General features: G+C 37.1%; 1 long non-coding RNA gene and 1 pseudogene across 3 annotated transcripts in view; both read right to left on the minus strand.

The window, feature by feature from the left end:
- LOC137439305 (lariat debranching enzyme-like) overlaps positions 1-13667 on the minus strand; it is a 95634-nt pseudogene that overhangs the window by 50487 nt on the left and 31480 nt on the right. The gene's annotated exons all lie outside the window — the stretch shown is intronic.
- Positions 2954-4604, minus strand: LOC144889047 (uncharacterized). 2 transcript variants are annotated; one of them, XR_013621554.1, is made up of 4 exons: positions 4096-4604; positions 3853-4005; positions 3402-3531; positions 2954-3181 (listed from the first exon to the last, which is right to left on the minus strand). It is a non-coding gene; the product is annotated as an uncharacterized LOC144889047 (long non-coding RNA). The 2 variants fall into 2 exon arrangements; XR_013621553.1 differs by having other exon boundaries at positions 3853-4215.

The raw sequence follows: 13667 nt of genomic DNA on the forward strand, positions 1-13667 counted from the left end.
TTATAAAGAAGGACATTTAGTTAATATGCGAATTAATAAATGGGGGTATGATATGCCTGATTTAGGGTATAATTGGTCTTTTTCAATAAACATAGAAGACCTACATGATTTAAATCAGTCTCGTAAAGAAGAATATTATCCACTTGGTGAAGATAAGGATTTATGTGGAAGTACAATTAGTAAACAACAAATACGTGATTTTAAGAAAATAAAAATATATGATAGTATAGCGATGGTTCGCATGACAAAGAAGGAAGGTAATGAGATAAGGATAGAAAGCCGAGGAATACAAACCGATTTGGTAGTGGGAAGATGGGGTGGTATTACCTGTCATAATATTAATCTCACATATATTTCTGATACATAAATGGCAGGAAGAAGACTACAAGAGAATTATAATTTTTGTATTCAAGGATACCTACAAGAAAAGGGTGCTCGGTATTACATACCTTATGATTTGGAGCATATACATGGGAATTTTGTCATAAAAAACTGGCCTTATACTGATATTGTTAAACCCACAAATAGAGACTTGTTTAAAATATTAAATAAAAATGAACTTCTCAAAGTTATGAAATATAAAACTCTTTTAGAAATCGTCAACAAATCTTATTGGTATCCTATTATGAGAAAAATAATTATAGATACAAGAATATCTCAAAATCCAGATGAGTATATGTATAATATTCTTTGGGGTTCAAACTCAAGGGTAGCAAGGGATGAGGAAGGAGTTGAAGAAGAGAAGGAGGAAAGAGAGAAAAAGGAGAAGGAGGAAAGGGAGAGGGAGGAGAAGGAGGAGAGGGAGAAAAAGGAGGAGAAGGAGGAGAGGGAGAAAAAGGAGAAGGAGGAAAGGGAGAAAAGGGAGAAGGAGGAAAGGGAGAAAAGGGAGAAAAAGGAGAAGGAGGAGAGGGAGAAAATGGAGGAGGAGGAGAGGGAGCAAAGAGAGCGGGAGGAAAAATATAAAAAGATGGAAATCAGTGAGATTCATAAAAGATTGAGTGTATTAAAGCAAATAAATCAATCTCAACGCACCGAAGAGGAAATTAAAGAATTAACAACTCTTATGAAGATAATGGTTTCAAAAATAAGAACGTCAATGTCTTCAATTTCAGGGAGGAGATTTAAACGAGAAAGTGGTGAAGAAGAAGAAGAAGAAGGAAAAGATTATGTGATTGATGATGTTGGTGTCATTGACTTTAGTTAGTTTTTATTTGTAAATAAATGGAGGAGAGAGTGAAGGCATTCCTTAGGATTCTTTATGTTTTAAAAATAAAGATTGAAATGTATATGTTGAAAACCAAAAAGGTTTTGATACTCTGTCGGAATTTTTCTGATAAATAAATATGAGTTATTGTCTCAAATGTAAAAAGAAAACTAAATCTAAAAATATCTCTTATGTTAAAGCTAAAAATAATAGAGTTTATCAAAAAGGAATATGTCAAGTATGTGGCTCTAAAAAGTGCCAATTCATCTCTCCTAAAAGAGGAGGAGACATACAAAAGTTTCTGTCAGGAAGTAAATTTACAACAACTGGAATTCCAGGGGAATTACACCTTCCAGGGTATTCTTTCTGTGGTCCAGGAACAAACTTGGATAAAAGATTAGATGAGGCTGACAATCCTAAACCTTGGTCTAAACCTACAAATAGGGTTGACGAAGTGTGTATGAAGCATGATATTGCTTATGGGAAAACCACTACGTTGACTGAAAAACATAAAGCCAACAGCGAAATGTTGTATAATTTGTCTTTGATACAAAATCCAACGTTGAGAGAGAAAGTTGATAGGTTTATTGTGAGAAATTTGATAAATGCTAAATTGAAACTTGGTCTTGGTTATTCCTCAAAAAACTATTAGGCTCTAATGATGTCATCAAGACTGAGGAGCTTTTGGCTGAAGAATTACACAAACCTATAATCACAAAGTTTAAAAGAAGGAAGGTTTATTCTAAATACACCGACCACATATGGTCCGCTGATTTAATTGAATTGAATAATGACAGGGGATACAGGTATGCTTTAACCGTTATTGATTTGAGGAGTAGATTTGCCTGGGTTGTCCCTTTAAAAAAAAAAAGGGGTGATACTTTAATGTTAGCCTTTAAGCTAATATTTGATCGGGATAAAAGGAAACCAAAGAAGTTATGGACTGATGAGGGAACAGAGTTCTATAACAAAATATTCATGAAATTTCTTAAGGGGAAGGGTATTAAATTATACAGCACCTTTAATGAAGGAAAGGCAGTTGTTATTGAGCGTTTTAATCGTACTTTGAAAGAGAAATTATATAAAAAATTCACACAACTCGGTTCTCAAAAATGGGTGTATTTAATTCAGGATATTGTAGATAATTACAATAATACAGTTCATTCATCAACAAAATCAAAACCATCAGAAACATTTACAAAATTAGAATATGAAAAGGAGATTAATTTGAGAAAGCCCAAGTTCAAAGTTGGTGATATGGTAAGGATATACAAATGGAAAAGCCATTTTGAGAAAGGTTATACACAAAAATGGACTCGTGAATTATTTAAAATCATTGATGTAATGGATACAGTCCCTTGGACTTACAAATTAAATGATTTAAATGGAGAAGAAATCTTGGGTTCATTTTACTCGCAAGAATTACAAAAAACAAAGCTAATAATTCATTAAACAACATTTCTATTCACCCCACCCAGATTAGCTAATTTAATTAGTGGTAATAAAAAAAATATTAAATAAACAAAAATCATAAGCCACACCCACACAGACCACGCCCACACAGACCCCACCCACACAGACCCCGCCCACACAGACCCCGCCCACACAGACCCCGCCCACACAGACCACACCCATCATCCCCCACCCCCAGTGCGTCCCCCACCCTTGATCCCCCCTCATCCCACCCCCACCTTCCCCACACACACAAGGGGAGGGGAGGGGTGGGATGAGGGGGGGGCCAAGGGAGGGGGACGCACCTTCCTGTCCCTTTTCCTTTATTCTCTTTTTGTAATTAAGAATTAAATAATTGTAAACAAAACAAATATATATAAATATTGAAAACATTAAAATCTTTATATTATTAAAACATTTTTCTTGAGGTATACATTCAACTTCTCCCCAGCATAAGTCATCAATTTCTTCCCAGCACAAGTCAAAGGTTGGTTCAGCAGATGTCTTCAGGTTTTGAATCTCTTTCTATTAAAGACAAGAGGGGAGAGATATTTATTTCATATTTATGTTCCATGTCAAAGCGTCTTGAAAAGCGCTATACAAAATAAATGTATTATTATTATTATTATTAATATAGGGTCGGATGCCCTTCCTGACACCAACCCTGAATCACCTCTTACGATGCGCAGGGATATGGTGTACCTATTATAAACGGTGAACCACACACACGTACACACATGCTTACCTCGAAAAAATCCAGCTTAGCGTCAAGATCGTTGAGTTGAAAATGTAGAGGTTCACAGGTTGGTAGGAAATAACCACTCCTTGGGGGATCAAAATCATCCCACTCAAAATTTTGGTCTTCGAGGTTAATACTGCAAACAAAATAAGGAGAAATTACTATTATATGCTGAAGTAAGCCTGACAAAACATCACACACACGCACACACACACACACACACACACACACATTCACAGATACATACACACACACACACACACACACACACACACACACACACACACACACACACACACACACACACACACACACACAATCTCATTTTTTCATTTCTGTTCCTCACAATTCGATCTCTCTATTTTAATCACAGACACACATGCACACACATACACATACACACACACACATGCACACACACATGCACACACCTCTCGTTTTTTATTTTCTATCATACCTTTCACGTGAATTTTCTAAGAACGGTGAAACATTGAATTCATTCTGAGCCCACCATCTCGGAGGTAGGTTATTCAAACCCGTATTCAGTTCGTTGTGGAACTCTTGAGAAACAACTTGAAATTCTGCCAGGATATTTACAATATTTGAATTGCTGCAATGAATAGGAAAAATAAATTATTAGTTGTATAATTAATCACATACAAAGCTCTCATTAACAGTGTTTAATACCAAATGAACTTACCAATGTCCTGGCGAGTATTCTTCATCAGAGGAAAGACTGGAATAAGACAAGCTCATCTTCGTTCACAATGTTTAAATGTCCCATTCGGAGACCTCTCTTTTTATAATGAACAAAATGTATTTCGGGGAACTGAAGTGCTTGTCAGCTTTTGGAAACTGAGGGCGTGTGTTTGTGAAAAACAGGAAACAAGACAAAGAGAATTCCTTGGAAGTTATCCAAGTGAAACAACGTCATTTCTCAACAGTGAGCTATTAATTAGAAAAGGTTCGAGTGGTATATAAATGGAAAACAAAATGAATGTAAAAAATATCAAATAAGTATAATTGAAAAGGCAACTGGTAAAAAAGTTCACAAAACAAATAAGAGAATTAATTTAAATACCGGTGAGTTGGATGAGACGGTGAGGAGAGTTGTAGGAGAATTAAATTATTTCCCACACATAAACAAATATTTGTAGGGTCGTTGTTTGAGTGGGTTATATTCACCAGATGATATTAAGAGTAAAAGGTTAAAAGGTCCATAAGGTCAGAAGGATCACAGGTGTTTAAGTGGTCTAATGAATAAGGATAGCATGTCAAAAGGTTAGAAGGTTCGTAAAGAACAGGGTGAGAGAAATAGAGGTCTTTAGGGGCAATGAGGGAGGGAAAGAATTAATATGGAAGTGAATGGGTCAAAGATTAATCTGCCAGATGATATGTAGAAGAAGGATGATAGGTCTATAAGAGAAAACAAATATTTGTAGTGTTTGAGTGGTCTAATGAACAACATTAAGGATAGGTACTACAGACAAAAGGTTCATAAAGATGAGGGTGGGAGAAATAGAGGTGTTTATGATTTTTGAAAAAGACAAGGGGGTAAATGACATTAGATAGGGATTTCCCATGTTAAACGGAGGTGTCCCAGAAGCAACATTATTACACTACTCATGTGTATGGTACCACTTATTGAAACCCCTACTTTTGTAGAAAATATCCAAGTAAGTGTTTTTTTTACACCCCCTTAACTGTTGCTCATCCATTTCTATGCACCCAGTGAGTACTACTGACACCAGCATGCCAATATAGGTGTGCGAGATTAACAAATATGTTGCAGGTACACGTAACAGCGCGTTCTGAGTATAAATAACGTAACAGCGCGTTCATGGCTGCCCCTTGGTTTAAGATGCACAATGCATTCCGTTTTAAAACTCACAATAGTTCAAATCAGCAAGATTTTCTTTACTATTTTCCCATATCATCTATGCCTAATACACATCCATACATGCAGCACAATTTATATGCTGATAAAATTCAAGTTTATATATATAAAATCCGTGAGCAGAGCACTCTGGGAAGTCAGTGCAAGACCTCTCCCAAATTTGGCCAATTTTGTACTCCCACATTTCCATGAAGCTCATATCCATAAATAGCTTTGATTCTCATATAAATTCTATCAAAATGGAATCTCAAGATTACTCCCAATTTTTACTATCAATGAATTTACTATCAATGAATGGCTGCTCATAACTCAGCAAATCAAATTTTTATATTCCATCTCCCTTGACAAAAAGGATAATGTTCATAATCAAATTATATTTCTATTTTATTTTACTAATTCTCTCGATATGCGATCCCAGCCACATGGAACTATCTATTTTCAGACAAGGCACACTGTCGGTGTCAACAATCTTGTAAGATTGATACACAAAAACAAAAACAACAAACACAAACATTGATACACAAAACACACACACACGCATGCATTATGCATATTTGTTTGCGTTGGAACCATTATTTACAGATCAGGTTGGGTGTCAGTTTTATTTCATTTTCATAAAATTTGTCCTTCAATTTTATAAATGCTAATACGCAAATGGACCAAAAAGTTTATTTTTTAGAAAACCCCTATGATGTCACATTGAAATTACCCTTTCAGTTCCCACCATAATTTATCCAAATTTGACTACACACCCATTTGCATGTCAGTCGACCACTGACCTATCAATCATGCGGAACACTAGTCCGAAATTCCCACCTGATCATCATGTGACTCTTGTCACTTGGTTTCAAAAATTTGCAAAGCAATTGTTCCAACTTTGTAAATTTAAAATTGTGTGCCCAACATAAAAGATCCAATTTCGGCATTTGATCAATTAATTACTAATTTGCTTACAAGCAAAAGAAAAAATGAATAATTCTTGCTCCGAAAACTTTTCAGACCCAAGAATCATCGACAGTTATTCATGTTTGTCCAGTAATCTAATTTGTTGAGGCCAATCGTCATTTGGGATTTGTCGCAATGAAGGCCTAATCATTGTCTGAGGTATCGGTCAGCACTGGTACCCTTGATCTTGGTTTACCCTATTAACTTGTCTTCCTTTTGGTATACGGACATCCTCTTTTCCAATGTCCCATCCGTCCACACTTGAAACACCGGTTTCTGTCGTTATCTGATCTGTGCACCTGTGCACTTGTATTGCTGGGCTGCATCTCTACCTCCCTGAGTTGCCACTGCAATCTCTCGTTATCTCCTGAAACACGAAAAAATTCTCTGTACCGTCCTTTTTGGGGAGACAACTGGAAATCAGATGGGACAACTGTCACTTTCATTCCTAATTTCGAGGGCAGTTGTGCATTTGTCTCCTCCACTGTATCCTGTATCCTTTTTATTTTAAGTTCTAGATCCGTTATCCGTTCTTGCTGTTCCCGTTGTCTGGATTCACCATCCCAAAGATGGAATGCAAGCCAGTCTACCGTTAGATTCTGTCTCTTCCTGGCTTTCAATCTTTGTTCCAATCTTTCCAATCGACTTCGCTCAAATGTACCATCTCTTGGAAACTCCTCATCATGTCCCTTTGTCCACAAATACCAATTCTCGACCTGCCTTATAGCTTCGGCACCATAATGGTCGTACATATGATGTGTACAAGTACCTTTTTGTGGAATTTCTGGTTGTCCTTGTGTATTCTTGCAGGCTCCATTTCCCATTCTGCCTTTTATCAAAGTAGCGTTGGATGTGTTGTCGCTTGTTCCAGGTTCCTCTAAAGCTTCACTCGTACCTCCAGGAAGGATCTCTCCACCTGTTCATACGGTGATTTCCAGAGAATCTCCCTCAGCTGTGGCTTTTGCACAATCCAATCTCACAGATCAGTATTTGCAGATGAGCCGGAGGGTCAGTATGAAATGGGTGAATCCTCAGGTGTCCGCTCTGTTTGACGGGGAAATCACACAATGGTAACCGCACATATATATCTGTATATAAACTCACCACCTTGCTCAATTTTCCCAGGTTGTCTCCACATTGATAATATCTCGCAAAGATATCAAAGCTTCTTTCTTGAGACCGCATTTTCATCAATCAAACAATCAATATATTCAATTCAATTTATTCAGTTCAATTTATTCAGTTACATTTATTCAATTTCAATTAATTCATCAATATTCATCAATAAATCAAATTAATCATTTTGAATGACTCCTTGCATAAGCCCTTTCCCCAATGATGTCAGGACAGGTCCATCCATTGACTGAGATCGACTCTCATCGGTCGTCACCTCTGGTTCGTACCTCATGTCAATTGATGAATCACCGTCCTGTCCTAGGGTTATATCTGACATATTTCCCCATTTTGCCTGGTCTCCACAAATTTTCTTTGCAGCCACTAAAGGCAACTCATCCTTTATTCGTGAGACAGCCAAAATGGATGGCAGATATTAAAGTTCATTGGAAAAAAATCTCATCATTTTTTCCTTTAATAGTACCCAAAATCTCTTGGCAATTTAAATTTCGTAAAACTCCTGAAATAAGACTTTAAAATTCCTTCAATCATGCTAAATTTTGAAACTCCATCACTTGTAACACCCAATTTATCCCATAGGGCTTGAAAGTTCTTTCCCAAGTTCATGCAATCATTCTGCATTTGAACCCTATGATATCATTCATAATAATCATCATGATTTTATAGTCATGGTCATATCATAATCATCTATTTAAAACGAACATTTCCTTTATCACCACAGCTATGTGGTATAATCAACAATAGAATAAAACTGCACATAGCAACAGGCTACCTCATGGCCACTTAGTATACCTATTGACAATAAGTCATAACAATATCGAATAATCATTGAACAATTCAAAAAATCGCTTTCACTGCTCCAGCCGCAGCATTCGTCATTTTGTCTGCTCGTCCGCATGACCAAAACGAAATAAAGGGAGCTCAACCATTACACAGCGCTTTTAATGGTGCATGCCATAGGACCTCAACGCAATTTCGACTCGGCCAGAAAACGAGCAAATTTTGCAGGATGTTAACTAGAATTAGTCGTGAAAATATATCCAAAATACACAAAAAATACACACCCACAAAAATAAACAACAAACCCAAACAAACCCAAGGTCGACCATCTTACACAGTAATCACATCATTTCAGCATCGTATTGATTGCTGAAATATTCCAGGGTTTATACACACCTTAAAAGAGGTATGCGTGGTGTTGCCCCCTCCCACGTTTATTCCAGGGTTTATACACACCTTAAAAGAGGTATGCGTGGTGTTGCCCCCTCCCACGTTTATTCCTCATTAAATTCCTCATTAAATTACTCATTAAATTACTTATTAAATTACTTATTAAATTACTCATTAAATTACTCATTAAATTACTTATTAAAATTACTCATTAAATTACTCATTAAATTACTCATTAAATTACTCATTAAATTACTTATTAAATTACTCATTAAATTACTCATTAAATTACTCATTAAATTACTTATTAAATTACTCATTAAATTACTCATTAAATTACTTATTAAATTACTCATTAAATTACTCATTAAATTACTCATTAAATTACTCATTAAATTACTCATTAAATTACTTATTAAATTACTCATTAACTTAACTTACATAGTTTCAGCATTGTATTGATTGCTGAAATATTCCAGGGTTTATACACACCTTAAAAGAGGTATGCGTGGTGTTGCCCCCTCCCACGTTTATTCCAGGGTTTATACACACCTTAAAAGAGGTATGCGTGGTGTTGCCCCTCCCACTTTTAATTACTCATTACATCGTTTCCATTAAAAAACATCGCTTCTACTGCTCCAGCCGCAGCATTCGTCACTTTGTCTGCTCATCCGCATGACCAAAACGAAATAAAGGGAGCTCAACCATTACACAGCGCTTTTAATGGCGCATGCCATAGGAACTCAACGCAATTTCGACTCGGCCAGCAAACGAGCAAATTTTGCAGGATGTTAACTGGAATTAGTCGTGAAAATATATCCAAAATACACAAAAAATACACACCCACACAAATAAACAACATTTATTCCGTTCAACAGAACAAACATTTCCTCTATCATGACATGCATGTCTTCAAAATTATATGACCAAGAGAAAAAAGTAAAACTAATTAACACTGCGGGCAGTGATGATCCGGGGACCATACCGCTCCATCCTGATTGGACGAGTGCGTGCTAGAGTCGTTAACAACGACAGTCCAGATCCGATTGTTCAAAATTTCAACTCAATCGATCGAAAAATGAACGCAGGGATGCATTTTAAAGGTGCAGTGGCACTAACTGAGTTGCCACGAATATGGCCACGAAATTGCCAATATGGCCATCACAAAATATTTTCCTTAATCAATTGGCTCATAGCATAACCAATCTGCAAGTATCTCATCCGAAGATGTATCTCTGAGGACTTTTAATTAAATAAGTCATTTATAAATCAACGAGTTAATTTATTAAATGATTAATCAATAAATCAAAAGTTTCCTTGACAGCCACATCACTGGGTCAGTGTCATGTCCAAATATCAGCTTCCTTACTCAAAAGGTGCCTGAGTTAATGTAATGTAATTACTGTAATAAGATTACTGCAATTACTGTAACTAGGGCATTGCCCGTACTATATCTATATCTAAAATTATATCCCCCCCCTCTATTTACATGAAATGGTTTGGTCCAAAGCGAACGGCTTCCGGAGTTTGGTAAAGAAATCGCCATCGCGTGCACAAACGCGCAGGAAAGCGAATGAATCGCAAATTCGTTTTTATTAGTTTTAAAACATCGTTTAACGCCAACATAGTTTGCAAACGTGAAATAAATGAATACGCTCTCAAATGTGCCATCCGAGGCAGAGTGTGTCCGCCACGTTCGGCACACGCGATAGTTCGCTGCTCTCTGATTGGTTGAATCGTTTTTTGGACATAGCTCGGTAAGTAATTGTCCGATTAATATGAAACCTTGAAAAGGCACATCCTCGGGTCCCCAGCAATATACCTGGCAAGTTAAAAGTATATCGGACCCGTGGTTGTCGAGAAACAGCGGTCACAGACAAACGTACAGACGTACAGACAGACAGACAGAGATTACTGGAATTATAGATAGATGATTACTGTAATTACTGTAATTACCGGAACTGTAATTACTGTAATTACCTCAGGTAATTACTGTAATGTAATTACTGTAATTTAATACGAAATGTAATTAATTAAATAAGTACTTCCTTAATCGCTAATAATTAAATAACTCGTGAATTCTTATCCGATTTACTTAACATTTGAGTGTCCCCAAAACGTTGGAGCAAAACGTTGCAACAACGAAAGTGAAACGTTGTAGCGACGTTGTGGAAACGTCAGCAAAACACAACATTTGAATGTTCCCAAAACGTTGGAGCAAAACGTTGCAACAACGAAAGTGAAACGTTGTAGCAACGTTGTGGAAACGTCAGCAAAACACAACATTTGAATGTTCCCAAAACGTTGGAGCAAAACGTTGCAACAACGAAAGTGAAACGTTGTAGCGACGTTGTGGAAACGTTAGCACAACCCAACATTTGAATGTTCCCAAAACGTTGGAGCAAAACGTTGCAACAACGAAAGTGAAACGTTGTAGCGACGTTGTGGAAACATCAGCAAAACACAACATTTGAATGTTCCCAAAACGTTGGAGCAAAACGTTGCAACAACGAAAGTGAAACGTTGTAGCAACGTTGTGGAAACGTCAGCAAAACACAACATTTGAATGTTCCCAAAACGTTGGAGCAAAACGTTGCAACAACGAAAGTGAAACGTTGTAGCGACGTTGTGGAAACGTTAGCACAACCCAACATTTGAATGTTCCCAATTTATCCCATTAAAATCCCATTAAATCTCATTAAAATCCCATTAAAATACTATTAAAATCCCATTAAAATCCTATTAAAATTCTCATTTAATAGCAATCCCAATAATTCCGACCATAATTGAAATAAACAACGTCAGAACATCAACAAAGATATGCAACATCTTGGTTGGTCAACGTCTTTATACTCATTTTGCTTGTCTGTCTACTTTTATTTCCTGGTAACACCTGAATACTTTCGTTTCCTAGTAACACCTAGTTTCCTTGTTACCTCTACCTATGATTTAATAACACTTTCCACAGTTAGACCCATCAAAATTTTTCTAATAATCCTAAATTATTCACCTTCATCCGTTTTTCCACAAAACTACATGTGAAAAATGGAGATTTCATCAGTACTTGAAGGTGTAAAAATTTGACTTTGAAATTTTAAATCAACAAGCATTCTGATATGTGCCTAAACTATCAACAACTATTCTGCCATATTTTGCCTAAATTATGTCCGTAAGTCTTCAGATATATTTTTCTAGGTAATTACTGTCACACCAACACCGAAAATATAATTTCATCTCATAGCAATTTTATATTAAAATAAATAGTATGTCATTTCTCTTGAAGCAATCCAGCCATAAATATTATTTGGAAGTCTTTTGCTGTCAGAACACAATTTCTCTGCTGTCAAAGGTTAAAGTTTGGCCTCTGTGACTCCTCAGCTAATGGTTACTTTTTTCTTGACAAAAACAAATATCTTTTATATTTATCCCATTAAAATCCCATTACAATCCCATTAAAATCCTATTAAAATTCTCATTTAATAGCAATCCCAATAATTCCATCACTCAATTTTACCTTGCATCCTTACATTACATTACAACTCCAATTCATTCTTCAAGTCACAATCCAGAGTGACTTGAGAACTATACCCAGAGTTCTATACTATACCCAGTTTCAAAGAGTAAATAATTATATATATTTTCATTATTTTACCATTTAACTTGGTCAAAGGATATTCATTTCGCAAAATCGAATCAACCACAACCCTCGCCATTAATATCTATTGTAAGCGTGCCAAATCAATAAGTATCAATTTTTCTATGAGCCTCGACCAGAGAGTGGTTGTTACTCACAAACACTCGTCGCTAGCTGTTCCATTGTCTGTTGATTTTCATTCTTCTGCCGATTTCCATTGAGCCATCAGAGTGGAATTTGGAATTATTATTTCTCTGAGCTCATGAAAGTGGTGACATTGGGTGGTCTGCCATTGCTTTCCCACAAAAGCACTTAATTATTGTCTTTCATTCAACCGTGAAACTTCCCTGTTTGTCGTTGAAGGCGGCAAAAAGGGCTGGCGTCAGGAAGGGCATCCGGTCGCAAAACATTGCTTCAAAAAGGGGACCAAAAACCAACACCTACCACGGTCCCCGAAAAGGCCAACCCTCGCTTTGCGGGGAAAAATGGCCTCTAAACGGTGGTTTTTTATTCAACCGTGAAGCATGTCTCAAAGGCTTAGTGATGGACCTGGACAAAATTTGATGCAATTTTTATCCAATCGCCATCTTTCATCATAATTCTGGACCGGCATGAGGGGGGGTTGTCTGTCATGAATTTATTTGTTGATCGAACGAGGTTTAGGCATGGCGGGAAAACTGAAAAAAATTATTTATTTAAAACGGGTGTACATGATTGTACACGTGTACGGACCTTACCGAACCGACAAACAAATCGCTTCATGGTGCACTTCATGAGCCGACTTGCCTGCAGACCAGAGTAAGGCTTTTAATACCCAGCGTATACTGTACATATACTCGCAAGCCCACGAATAATTAGAATCATTTAAAACGTTCCATCCTGATTTTACCTATGGGCAATCACAAGTCCCACACACCAAATCCTTCATGTATATACACATAACTATTCCCAAGTTCGTAAATCATACTGGACCAAAAACAAGACACACTTACCTTTTAAAGACTTGTTTGTGTCCAGTTGATGTCAGCGGTGCCTCCAAATTGTAAAAGAATTTTGTGTGATGACTCACAGGACTCCAATGACCGGACACAGGTTTACAAAAGGTCTGGTTTATTAACTGGTTATTCACTTCATTCCATTTACCAAATAATACCGCATAATATAATGGATCAGGTTAACTCTTTTCCAATGTCCTTCTCGTTCGGCTGATGTTCCTCCGCCATTCCCGTCAGGCAGAGGTTCTGATGATGGGCGCTCGTTCGCTCCGTCGAGCAGGAGTTATCGTGGCAAGTCCTCCTCGACTCCACGTTTGCTCTCGTTTATATTGGACAAACTGGAGTTAATCCCCTGTCCGCTGAAGGTTAATCCCCTTTCCGCTAATGCCCCGAGGTCATGCATGTACCAAGTCCTGGTATCAGCTCGCTCCCCTCCTGTTGTGAGTTCCGTTTACCAAACGATAGGGGGGTGCTTCAGCCAGGGGCTGTGACCAGGT

The sequence above is a fragment of the Myxine glutinosa genome, unplaced genomic scaffold, assembly GCF_964187855.1.
Source record: "Myxine glutinosa unplaced genomic scaffold, kmMyxGlut1.1 SCAFFOLD_602, whole genome shotgun sequence".
NCBI classification, from domain to species: Eukaryota; Metazoa; Chordata; class Myxini; order Myxiniformes; family Myxinidae; genus Myxine; species Myxine glutinosa.